The sequence below is a fragment of the Amblyomma americanum genome, chromosome 2 (genome assembly GCF_052857255.1).
Source record: "Amblyomma americanum isolate KBUSLIRL-KWMA chromosome 2, ASM5285725v1, whole genome shotgun sequence".
NCBI lineage: Eukaryota > Metazoa > Arthropoda > Arachnida > Ixodida > Ixodidae > Amblyomma > Amblyomma americanum.
In genome coordinates this window covers 71,044,660-71,053,429 of record NC_135498.1, presented here as the reverse complement: position 1 = coordinate 71,053,429, position 8,770 = coordinate 71,044,660, and the positions used below count along the sequence as shown (strand labels likewise).

The 8,770-nt window shown below is 41.3% G+C and overlaps 1 long non-coding RNA gene across 1 annotated transcript; it reads right to left on the bottom strand.

Annotated features, from left to right (window-relative positions):
- Positions 1-4,205: 4,205 nt before the first annotated feature.
- Positions 4,206-7,685, bottom strand: LOC144118668 (uncharacterized). The gene is made up of 3 exons (XR_013312095.1): positions 7,642-7,685; positions 5,053-5,115; positions 4,206-4,343 (listed from the first exon to the last, which is right to left on the bottom strand). It is a non-coding gene; the product is annotated as an uncharacterized LOC144118668 (long non-coding RNA).
- Positions 7,686-8,770: the final 1,085 nt, after the last annotated feature.

Here is an 8,770-nt window from a genome sequence, read left to right as displayed (position 1 = left end):
ATATATATATATATATATATATATATATATATATATATATATATATATATATATATATATATATATATATATATATATATATATCGCTACAATATCGCTCGGGCAGCATACTTCAGGTGGAATCGTTGAGGTATCTAGGCGTCATTTATGATGCCAGTATTGATTGGCGGCCCCACATGAAGACTAACGTTGAGAAAGGTGAGCGTGCACTTGGTAGGCTACTACGAATAAGTATTAGGAAATTAGGCATGCGCCGGGACACGCTTGTACTTCTCTACAAAGCCAATGTCTGACCCATTTTGGAATTTGGCTGCATACTTTTTCTGGCTACCCACAATATAAACTTCATCCGTTGCTGCTGTTAAAAAGACGCGCACTGCGCGTCTGCCTAGGTCTCCCTCAATCAGTTTCCACCGCTGTTCTGTACCTGGAGGATCGTATTCCCGACCTCAACTCCCGTTTTCACCTTTTAACTGTCAGGACTTTTTGTGGGCATTTGAGTCGGCTCCTGGTGTAGCTGCACCTATTTTCGTCTCCCATCCAGCCCTCTTTCTCACACCTCATTGGCCATGGTTCCGCCTCCCTCAAGTTGTTTCGCTCAGAACCTTTTATCCATCATTGGTGTGAATCTCAATTTTGTATGCAGATGTGGTTGTTCAGCGTTCCCTGTGGATATTGCTTTTGATTATATTTTCGCACCTAAAGCGAAGCATCTGCCGGCAAGGACATCAACTGCTCTCTTCTTTGATCCCCTTGCCTAATACCCGCTACACTCTGTTATTGCTACAGATGCGTGTGGGGCCGGTCGGAAGGCAGTGGTTGGTATTTTTTAAGAGTCTCTCTGGTGGAGCTTTTCGGTTAGAGTCCCGGATTACAAAACCATATTTCTAGCAGAGTTTATGGCGCTTGGGCTGGCCGCTTTGAAAATTCCCACAAATGTTACTCAGATGATATTCCTCTCAGATTGGCTCTCTGTTTTGTTGGCACTGGAGTCCACACGAAATGCTTTTTTGAGACGCTCACTTAAGTTTTTTTTTATACCTGGATGGGCGAAAGGTGTTCGCCTCGTTTCGATACCAGGCCACTGCGGTATTTTACAACATGAAGCAGGAGACTTATTGGCAAAAATCAGCTCTAAAGGCACCTGTTGCCTGTAGCGTCCCTAATCTTGTTCTTTACGGTATGTCTCAATTTCAGCATTTTCAGTTCATAACCTACACGTGCAACGACCCCTTACTCTCTACTGTTCACTACCAAGACGTCATGTACACATGGAATGCTCGTGCGTGTAAAACCCGGCAGTGTAAGGTAGCGATGAAACTCATGCGGTGCAGGATTCCTCGTTTAAATCTTTACTTATTTATATGCGGGTTCAGTCCCACAAACCTTTGTGCGGCTTGGGGTGAAGACGAGACATTGGAGCATTTCCTCCTCTCTTGCCGGAGGTTTGCACATCCGAGAGCACACCCAGAAAATCCCATTACAAAGTTGGGTCTCACATTGTCGGTTCCCCTCCTTGTCTCTTTCGGCGCAAGCGGCAATGGTTTTGAATTGCTTCAAGTTGCGAATACCTCCACAATTATATAACCGCAACCGGCATATTTACCTACTAATTGTTTCCAAAATTTCCGCATTTCAAAGAGGGTTCAGATATTTTCTTATATTTATTTTTTAATTCTCCGGTATTCTCTACCTATATTTTGTTTCTTTATTTTCTTTTAAATTACTCTGAAATTTCAGCCCAGGCTCGATCATTAGCTCGACACAACTTTACCCTATTCTGGGGGGTCTCCCATCTGAACTCTGGCAAGTAGCCCGTTCGTGGGTAAGTTCCATGTCACCAAGGCAACAACAACAACAACAATTAGCAAGGAATGCTCATTAATAAAATAGCACTGTGAATAAGGAGAGAACGGCAGTTACATTATTTGAAGCGCGGATCCGTGTTACGCACCTTGCAGACCAGCGGCAGAGAGCTGTGCTCCAGGGATTGGGTAGAAACGATGGCCGAAGCGACTGATGAATTTAGGTCCGTGATTTTCAAAAATTTTAAATATTTTCAAGACCACAACCAGTGAAGGAAATCTTCAATCTTGACATCTACTTCGCATGTTCAGATTAATATATTAGTGTACGATCTAAAGGAAATAATGGGCGAGTGTGTACTCCGTGTGTTCCAACATGAGCGACATTTTTAAAACACTTCAACGATGTCATCAGACGATTCGTCAACGGAAGCCTTCGCGATGGCTTATGGTTATGTTGTTCGGCTGCTTACCCTCAAGACGCGGTGTCGATACCGACCACGGTGGTTCCATTCTGATGGATGCGAAATCGTAGAGGCCCGTGTACGGTGCGCTGGCAGGGCAATGTTAATAAAATCGATGTGGTAGAAATTATCCGGAACCCTCGGCTACGGCATCCATATATAGCCTGTGTCGAATTTGGATAGTAAACAACATAAAGCAAACCAAGCTATTCGTAATAAGGGATGACATTACTGTTTCTGTCAGCAAGTGATAAAGCTCTCCTATAAGGCGCCTTCATAACTGACCAAAATTTCAAAGGTTACCAGACAAAAGGATCGAAAGAGTCACGGTTTGGAATCACCTTTTGGCGCTTTGAAGGAGGAGTGCAGTAATTCGAACGGCCTAGGTGGAACGCTAAATTAGAAACGGGGTTTTGACTTGCTTCCGTTTATCCGAACAGCTTTTTTCTTTCTCAAGAGCTTCTGGAACGACAATGTGAATAATGAGGCGTTTTTTTTTGCTCAAATTGATACAGGAGATGAGAAATTTCCTTATTAATCTCGACTTATTTCTTATTAAACGCATTAATAATGACTGAGGGTCGAAGAAATTAGGCATCCATTTGTTGAGTTCATTTCATGTTCTTAGTTAATTGTTGTACGATTACCGAATCTGTACTCTCCGGTTTTTTTCAAAGCGGAAGTTAAACGTGGTGTGCAGTTAGTTGCCATCGTAAAGTCAATAAAGCAGTGGTCTCTTAGTCTAGGCTGTGTAGTGGAGTGTACGAGGTAGGGGAGAATAGCACTGGTACTTGAATAAAAGCTGAATGGAAAGCAACTCTTCTAGGGTGCAATATAAGATTATTAAAATTTAATTTCAGGAAAAAGATTTTTAAAATTCACATTTGTCTCAACCGCATTTGGTGAGTGGTGTACGTTAAGACCAGATTTTAGCAGCAATTGAAGATGCCTAGCTGGACCAGGGTATATTTGTAAGTGTCAACATTAAATAATCACTTCAATCAATTAAATATTTTAAAAATTTAGAAATCTCGAGAGTCCACCTCAAAACGGGCAGTGTGTACTGTATCTAAGAAATCTTTATGGATTCATTGAGCCTTTTGAAGCTAATCAGGACGGAATAAATTTTAAATAGCTCACTCATTTAGAAACCTCAGGGGCGCCAAAGCATAATATCTCCCGTTTAAAATCTTTGTAATATTTACAATTAACTTCAGCGGTTGAAACTAGGCGGGCAAGTTTAATTTTTATGTGTAAATTGCATGGGAATACGACTATCACTAATTTGACAATACCAGATTTCGTTTTGCAGTGATTAAAGACATGTACCCTTACACATGCTATTTTCACCCCGTCGCACGATCAGCACATTTGTCGTAAAACTATACGTGTACAACGCGCTTGTAATCTCTGAGAGAACAGCGTCATAAAATACGAAGCCGAATGTTTTGCACGGTATTAAATGGGGTGTGGTGTGCTTTTCGTTTCGACTTTGTGCTACCGGCGCAACATTTATCCTATCGAATAAGACAACGAAACGTGATTAGGGAAGTGCCAAAGTACGTTTTCTTTTTCTTTGTATTAATTGCGCTGTTTGAGAAGGAGTGATTTGAGAACACTGCACTGCCTGCCTTACGATAAGCGCCACCTAGAGTGAGCGTTTCCATTCAATGTATAGAGATTAAGATTAGTATCTGCTTCCCCCTGATCAAAGCGGGCATATGAGGGTCGTTTCTATCCTGATACTATTCTGCTTGAATTTGGTCACCACCATGTGGCGCGTTACAGCCAGAAAATTTTTTAAATCACAAAGCGAAAGGTTGAGCTGTGTACTGGCGTTCGAGAAGAGTTTTTGACAACAAAGGTAATGTTTGACAGTGAGGACTTTGTTCTGTGGATTGTAAATTTCTAAAAGAGCAAATACGAATGCTGTTCACTACCCGTGTTTATTCAGGAAAAAGGGAACTTCATTCCTTGCTAGGCGTGTCGTCCGCCCTCCCCGCAGTCTTGATGACATGATCCATAACGTTTGGAAGAAACGCCTCAGCTCCATTGGGTGCCATAATCAGCAGCGCTGTAAAAAAAAAGACCACAGAAATGTGTTAGCAAGTTTTCGTTGAAGTGTTTTAAACATTGCTTCTTATTCTAGCCGTTCGATGGGAGCACTTGCGTAAAAATTTTTATCATGCTCTTCCTTTAAGCTGAACCGCATGCATTTACAAAGATCCAAGATTAAAAATTGACATGGGTTAAGAATCAACTTTATTGTCAGCTACTTCCTGGTGAAAATGTTCCTTTTTAATTTGCTTGCTTGGGGAATCTGCACTCAAGCTTGCTGTTTAGTTGGATTTGAGCGTAGTTCACTGCCGCGCCGATATTTAAACAGGCTATATCAGTAGTAGTTGGCTTTTTGGAAAAATGAATTATGGATTATTTTCCCTCTGAAGTTTCTTTATGGCGATAGCTTTAGGCAGTGGGATTGAGTAAAACAGAGCACTTAACGCTTTTTCTCCCGTTATTGGGGCAATTATGGTTGTTTGCTGAGAGAAGGAATGGCGACGGGTGGGAATGGGCTGAAATTAATCGAGCATTGACTACTGCTCAGAAGGCGTGGCGTTTTCGCCAAAGGGGGCAAATGTAACTACGGCGGCATTGGAGACTGATAAGTTGAGAAAGTTTCGGTGTTCTGTTTGCCGCGGTTACAAGATTATGTTCCCCCCTAACTTGGTGAAAATGAACGTAAAAATTAGTACACATCGAAAATTTTGATTTCGTAAACTTACCGATCAGGGCGGCCATCAAAGCCAGACTATTGACTGCGAAGTTGCTGGACATGTTGGCTTGCCCTGCAGAGTAATGATTTGTCTTTAGCTTAAAGTACAGAAAAAATAATAAAGGCTTGTATACTCATTCTCGACGACAATGATGAAGTAATGCGTCTTTTGTAGCATTATATACAGCCTCGCCATTAGGAATAGCTGCTCCAGGGTTCATGTGACATTGGCTCTGGGTTTAATTCTACTCTGAGCTTTGTTATGTATAGACATGAACGGCAAAGTTTCGAATGTTTCAACATGTTCCTCTGCGAGTTGCTCGCTTTTATTAAGTTTTGGGAATGTCACCTGCAAGCCATAAGCATACCACATATAAAGTCTGAAGTATAAATCGAATGAACAAACGCATGTTAAACCTCACGCCCCACACTACAGGTTTCAGCATCTGCTCTACTCACAGCGAGAAGTGCGCTCGAACGCACTCCTTTGTAGTCTGAATAATGAAGAGGGTACGTACAAGGATGGAGGGTGAGAAAAGTAGCAGAAAAAATAAAAATTCAAGAATTACGAATGCAGAGATAGTATCATGCTCGCTTTTTAATGAAATAAACAGAAAAACATGCGAATTGTTTTCAATAGTCGTGAGATTTATTGCAAGAAAAGTTATATTTACGACTGCAAGGGCGCTGCTTAACACTGTGCCTGAAATACAGCATATTAAGCCATCCAGGAGTCAGATCTACGACCGCGGTCGTCATGCATCGAGCTATGGTTTTGGAAAAATTGTTTTTGGCCTGGGTATGGCGCTGCCTTTTTGATTAAACCTACAGCCGTGGATCAATGTTAAGGCGCTGAGCAGCTGGGCCTTGCCCACTGCAGCGAATCAAGCGCAGCAGGCACTCCTGCATCAGAGGGGATATTTTGAACAGCTGTCGGTAATAGGCCTGCAGACCGGTACTTTTTCTCTTTTAATCGGGGACAGAAGACTCTAGGAGCAGTTTCCCAACAATAGGTGAGGTTTTTCTTCTTTACAAAAAAATTCGTACATCGCGTTTGGAGTTAAATTTAAAGATAATTTACTATCATCGTGGTCAGTTCTGTCCTGTGGGCCGAACTGACACAGCACAGCACAGAGAACAAGCTCGTGCTGGAAACTTAAACCGCGGTCTTCTGAAAACGAGGCACGAATCTTTTTTTCACCTTTTCTTGTCTATCCGCTGTGGTTACTCAGTGCTTATGGTGTCCGTCAGCTGAACGGAAAGACGTGGGTTCAACCCCGGCCACGGCGTTGCATTTCGAAGGAGGGGAAGCACCAGAAGCTACTCTGCCATGCGATGTTAGCGCACTTTAAAATATTTAGGTGATAAAAATTATCCGGTGCCCTCCGGTACTGTTTCCTTCGTAACCTGAGTTGGCTTGGGACCTTAAACCCTCTAAAATAAGCTTCGTTCTCATGGCAAGGAAAAAAATCATAACGCCAAATCAACAGGCTGCCAAGAAATGGGAGCAAAATCTATGTAGTGTAATTTATTTGAAGTAACTATTGTAAAAAATTTGTTCTACGTCCACTTCTGTTACATGTTATAAAGTTTCAATTGGCCTGGGCAGACACGGTTACCAATACGTGTATGATTTTAAGAAAGGCGTCTAGTCCAGAATTATTATTTCTATTTCTAACTTGGCAGAAAATATCTTTCCACAGAATGTCTTTTGAGCCCTAGACCCTAAGACGAAGATTGCTCTTCCCAAGGATAACTGCGTCGTGACACAGATAGTGGTGAATCGGTTAGGGTGATCTGGGTACAAGCGCAAAAAAAGCAGTGTGGCGAAGGAAGCATGTAAATAAAAGTACACGACCTATATGGTTACCTTTTACCAGAAAACATAAGCCTTAAACTTTCTATTTGAACGTAATTTAATGACTTGCTTTATGATAACTGGTCGCTTTGAACTGTGAGATCGGGTGTCGTAGATGGTTGTGCAGCTGGGGTACTCATCAGTTTTATTATAATCATCTATTTGGCTTTTTTGTCTCTTTTCTATAAAAGTTTACTTCACAAGATTTATTTTTTTTCTCATATAATCCGGTGTGCATACACGTTTTCTTGCTAGTGCCCCTGAGGCAACGATCACATCCTGGACATTGTGTATAAACCAAATATTATAGCCATAAAGGCAATTTCGGTATCCCCTTAAATTCATAAGGTAAACAGCTAATATTACTATGGAGACAAGATCTACTGCTGATTATACTACGGAGAAAAATAAAACGTTGTGTCTACTTGATACTTTCGTGTTCGAATGCATGAAGAGGATTTCTTGTTTGTTGTCTACCCTACCAAACCTAAAGATCCGTCGAAAAGAAAAAAATGAGCTTTTCCGAAATCACTCGCTAAATGAGAAACAAAATCGGGAAACATAATAGCTCGTATCACTTTTAACATTATCTAGCGGCATCGCAGCGACCGGACATTCAAGACGGGGATTGGTGTGCGGTACACTTTGAAGAGCCACGCAAAGAGGCATCAACCCTCCTTTTGCGCACTGTCGACAATGAATCCGCATATTATGGGGAACTCATGGCTCTGGCGTACTTACCGTGATATTGCAAAGAACACGAAGTCCAAGCTTTTCTGCTCCTGATGTTGATACAGCAGGAAATCCATCCAGATGGGGTATATATACTTTTAGCAGGGACGGAGTGCCCTATGTTATCGCTAAGAATATGAGAAATTTTGACGATGAAGCAGCGCAGGCATGACAGGCAATTTACTCAGCGGCGGAGTTATATTAGAACGCAAAGCTAAAATAACGAGAAAGAAAAAGCTGTTATCTCTGAGGTAGGACGGAGTGAAGAGCAGTACTTATCAGAATGTCGGAAAGTCTGTAATGGAAGCAGTATTTGAATGACAGGCATTTTATTGCTCGGCAGATTTTAATTACAACACAAAGCTGAAGCAAACAGCACAGTCGATCCATTTTGGCCTAAAAGGCGCTAGGACTGCACAAAGAGCGCAACAATATAAAATCTTTAAATAGAAGTTACGAAATTTTGAATATCTGTTTAAAGAGGAAAACACCCAAGAAACTGCGCATATGGACTGCACTTTGTATTCATTTTTGAAGTTCGCACGATTCCCGCTTTTTCCTGCTTTGCCTTACTGTTATTTCATTACAAATACAGTAGCAAACATAAAGATTGATTATTTTCAATGTTTTTGTGTAAACTGAAATTACAATTCATGTACAAAACCTGTTGGGATATTTATGAGTATATTATGACGCAATAATATCCTCTTCCCCAGAGCAGTTGTTGGGGCATAAATGTTTGCCTGTCTTTCGTCTTTCATTTCTGTTAATTCACGGACGCTTTCCATTTCCTTCTTTTATCGTATGTTCTCAATTATCATAAACATGCTGCCAATTAAACCTGGGATATTCTGCGGTTGCATGTCATGCTCTATATTTCTAGAAGCTATGTGTGGAGTGAAAGGTTAACATAATGTCATCAGGACTGCTCAATTGCCAATAATCCGTGACTCAAATATGAAATTATTCGCCATCAGGTTTCACTTGATTTCATACTTGCACAATCCACACCTTCACAAGAATTGAACAGATATAAAACTGTAGAGTTCGTTTGTCCTTTCAATAATCTCAGGAGAACGCCAGAATGACCAACCAGGTTGTCGAGGAAGGCTTATTTCGCGTAAGCCTTGAAAACTGT